The 4272-nt window shown below is 39.3% G+C and overlaps 1 pseudogene; it reads left to right on the forward strand.

Annotated features, from left to right (window-relative positions):
* Positions 1 to 270: 270 nt before the first annotated feature.
* Positions 271 to 3502, forward strand: LOC101704418 (large ribosomal subunit protein P1 pseudogene; annotated as a pseudogene).
* Positions 3503 to 4272: the final 770 nt, after the last annotated feature.

A 4272-nucleotide genomic window follows, 5' to 3' on the forward strand; every position in this document is an offset into this window, starting at 1 on the left:
TCTTCATGTCTCAGTTTTTGCATCTGTAAAATAGCATCTATAAATAACACTTATTTCACAAGGCTTTTTCATGAATCAAGTTCCAATCCAGATGGCAGAGTGGTGAGCAGCAAAGAAATAGCCTCTCTGAGATTTGCTGTCCAGATGCTGGAATATAGCAATGTGAGGAAGAGAAGAAGGAGGAGTGTGGGTCCCTGGGAACCAGGAAGGATCTTAAGCAAGAATTTAAACCCATGGGGAGAATGAAGAGAGAGGAAGAGAGAGGCTTCAATGCAGAAGGAGGTGGCGAGCAGTCCTTTGTCCCAGAGCCCTGAAAAACTTCTCAAACCTGCAGATGCACAGTGGCTACTGGTGAACCCAGAGGCTTCCACGGAGAAATGCACTCATGGAACAGAGCGGTGGACTCAGTGGACTGCAGTGGCTGGTGAGTTATTCAAGTTCAGATGTCACTGAACAGAGGGCCAGTAGTCACCTTGGAGAGGGCCCAACTGAGCTAGGCACTCAAAAGCAATTGCTGGATCTATCTAGTGGCTCCAAGTGTCAGAGTAAGGCTGCTAAGCACAAGTCAGCAAGAGGTCAAGGAGCTGAGTTCAAGCTGGCAGGAGACACATGGAGTGTTTCAGACTGAACAAATCAGGTTCCAGCCTCACAGCCAGAAGCCAGCCTGACTTCAGTGGAACAAAAGGTGCTGGCTTACTGGGATTATCCACTACCCTGCATACAAACAAGATCACTGCATCCTTATAACGGGAACAATTCAATAGGAAGAGATAACATTCATAAATATGTATATATGCACTAAATACTTGTGTATCCAACCATATAATGCACATGAAAAATCAACTAAGCACTAATACAGTTGTAATGGGGGATCTTAATGCCTCACAGTCACAAATAGACTAACTAGACAAAAATAAACAGTGAAATATCAGAACTGAACCAAATTTTTGAACAAATGGACTTAGTAGATGTCTACAGAATATTCCACCCCACAAAATTAGAATACACATTCTTCTCAGCTGCACATGGGGTGTTCTCCAAAATAGACCACATCTTAAGTAAAGACAATGGAATGGAAATTATCCTATGCATATTGTCACACCACAGGGCATTGAAATTGGAAAGTAATGGCAAAAGAAACCTCAAGAACTTCATAAATATATGGAAATTAAATGACACCCTCATGAACAATCAATGGATCACAGATGAAATTAAAGAAGAAATTAGATAGTTTCTGGAATTAAATGATAATGCCAATACAACATATCAGAACTTATGGGACAAAATGAAAGCAGTCCTATGAGGGAAATTTATACCAGTAAATTCCCATATCAGAATAACAGAGTGAGCTCAAATAAACAACCTAATGTTGAACCTCAAGCGTTTAGAAAAAGAAGAGCAAGTCAAGCCCAAAACTCATATAAGGGAGGCAATTATAAGGATCAGTGCAGAAATTAATGCAATGGAGACTAAGAAACAATACAAAGAATCAATGAATCAAGGAGTTGGTTCTTTGAACAATTAAATGAAATGGACAAACCCTTAGCCAACCTTATCCAAAAAAAAAAGAAAAGAAAAGATTCAAATCAATAAATGTAATACATGATATTAATAGAGCCAAGGACAAAAACCCACATAATCATCTCAATAGTTTCAGAAAAAGTGTATGACAAAGTCCAACATTTATTCATGCTAAAAACCCTACAGAAAATTGAAATAGATGGTCTTTATCTCAATCTGATAAAAGCCATCTATGACCAACCAACAGCCAACGTCATACTAAGTGGGCAAAACCTGAAAACTTTCACTCTAAAATCAGGAACAAGACAAGGATGTTCATTGTCACCACTCTTATTCAGTATAGTTCTGGAAACATTAACCAGAGCAATTGTACAAGAGAGAGAAATAAGAATAAGGATAGGAAAGGGAAAAGTTAAATTATCATTATCTGCAGATGACATGATACTCTACATAAAAAAATCGCAAAATCTCCACTGAAAGAATTCTAGATTTAATAACCAAATTCAGTAGCATAAGTGGATACAAAGTCAATATTCAAACATCAATAGCATTCCTGTACACAAATAATAAACTCACTGAGAGAGAGATTACTGAAACAACACTTTTCACAGTAGCATCTAAAAAAAGAAACACATAGGAATCAATCTAATGAAGGAAATAAAAAACCTTTACATTCAAAACTACAGTACTCTGAAAAAAGAGATTTCAGAGGATATCAGAAAATGGAAATATATCCCGTATTCTTGGGTAGGAAGAATCAATATAGTGAAAATGGCCCTACTTCCAAAATTGTTATACATATTTATATAATTCAATCTCAATCAAAATAACAATAGTATATCCAGAGAACTAGAGAAAACAATCCCAAAGTTCATTGGGAACCAGAATAGACCAGAAGAGCAAATGCAATTCTGGACAACTAAGTCATGCCAGAGGCATCACAATCCCTGGCTTGAAATTACACTACAAGACTAGTGTGATAAAAAACACCATGGCAAAAATAAAAAAGACCCAAGGATCAATGGAACAAATTATAAGATGCAGAAATAACTCCAGACATACTCAGACACCTCATCTTCAACAAAAGAGCCAACCATCTTCACTGGAAGAAAAATAGCCTCTTCATTATATGGTGCTGGAATAACTGGCTTTCCACATGAAGAAGATTGAATCTAGACCCATATTTTTTATCACACACTAACCTAAAATCAAAATTGATCAAAGATCTAAATAATAAAAAGGAAACATTGAATCTTCTGGAAGATAGAATAGGTAGAATTCTTGAAGACATTGGTGTAGGCAAAGACTTTATGAACAAAACCATCATACAGGAAATATCACAAATAATAAATAACTGGGATCTCATCTTATTAAAAAAAACATTTGCACAGCAAAAGCAACCATCAACAGAGTGAAGAGACAACCTACAATATGGAAAAAAATTTTGGCAGCTTGTTCCTCAAAGGACTAATATCTAGCATATATAAAGAACTCAATCTTTCCTCAGCTGCCACCATGGTGCTCAGTTCTTCCGAGGGAGCTAAGGCTGAGTTGAGGTGAGGCCCTCACTTCATCTGGGGTCTAGCACCGTGCCCAGCAGCCTGCACCGTGGCCTCTGTCTCTGAGCTCACCTGTATACACTTTGCCCTTATCCTGCACAAGGACGAGGTGACAGTCACAGAGGATAAGATCAATGTCCTCATTAAAGTGGCCTGTATCAATGTTGAACATTTTGGGCCTGGCATATTTGCAAAGACCCTGGCCAATGTCAACATTGGGACCCTCATCTGCAATGTAGGGGCTTGTGGCCCTGCTACTGCAGCTGGTGCTGCACCTGCAGGAGGCCCTGCCCCCTCCACCACTGCAGCCCCAGCTGAGAAGAAGGTGGAAGCAAAGAAAGAAGAATCTGAGGAGTCTGACGACAACATGGGCTTTGGTCTTTTTGACTAAACCTCATTTTGTAACATGTTCAATAAAAACTGAACAGCTGCTGTTAAAAAAAGAAGAACTCAAAATCAGACCCCCCAAATTTAAAGACCAAATGCAAAAATGGACATCCAAAATACAAAGACATTTCCCAAATGAAGAAGTAGAAATGGCAAATAAATATATGAAAAAATTGTTCAACATCACTGATCATTTGAGAAAAGCAAATTTAAATAACACTGAGATTCCATCTCACTCCAGAAAGAATGGCTATAATCAAGAAAATAGCCAATAACAAATGCTGGCGGGGCTGTGTGGGGAAAGAAGCCATTCTCCACTGTTGCTGGGAGTATAGACTGCTGCATCCACTGTGGAAATCAGTGTGGAGATTCTTTAAAAAACTAAAACTAGAGCTTCCATTTGACCCAGATATTCCCCTTCGTAATATCTTCCTGAAAGAATTAATAGCATTGACCCAGAAAGAAGCTCCCCCGCCTCCATCCCAAGCTCCTAGGGCAGAGAAGCTGAGCCAGTCCCAGAACCCAGAAGGAAGCTCCCCCACTGCCATGCCAAGCTCCTGGGGCAGAGAAGCTGAGCCACTTGGGTGCCAGAAGGACCCCCCTACTGTGGAAATGAGAAGACATGTAAACAAGTCTCAAAAACAGACTTCTGGATCACCTACAGCAAGCCCAAAGGGAAACGAGATGGAAAAATCTGATACTCAAACACCTGGACTCTCTGAACTGGCAACAAAAGAGGATCTGGGAAAAATGAAATCAGAAATAACTACTCAGATAACAGAAGAGATTGTGCTTGTAGCACACG

Source organism: Heterocephalus glaber, unplaced genomic scaffold (assembly GCF_053883595.1).
Source record: "Heterocephalus glaber isolate CG9 unplaced genomic scaffold, H.glaber_assembly_v1.0 deba00001481, whole genome shotgun sequence".
Lineage (NCBI taxonomy): Eukaryota > Metazoa > Chordata > Mammalia > Rodentia > Bathyergidae > Heterocephalus > Heterocephalus glaber.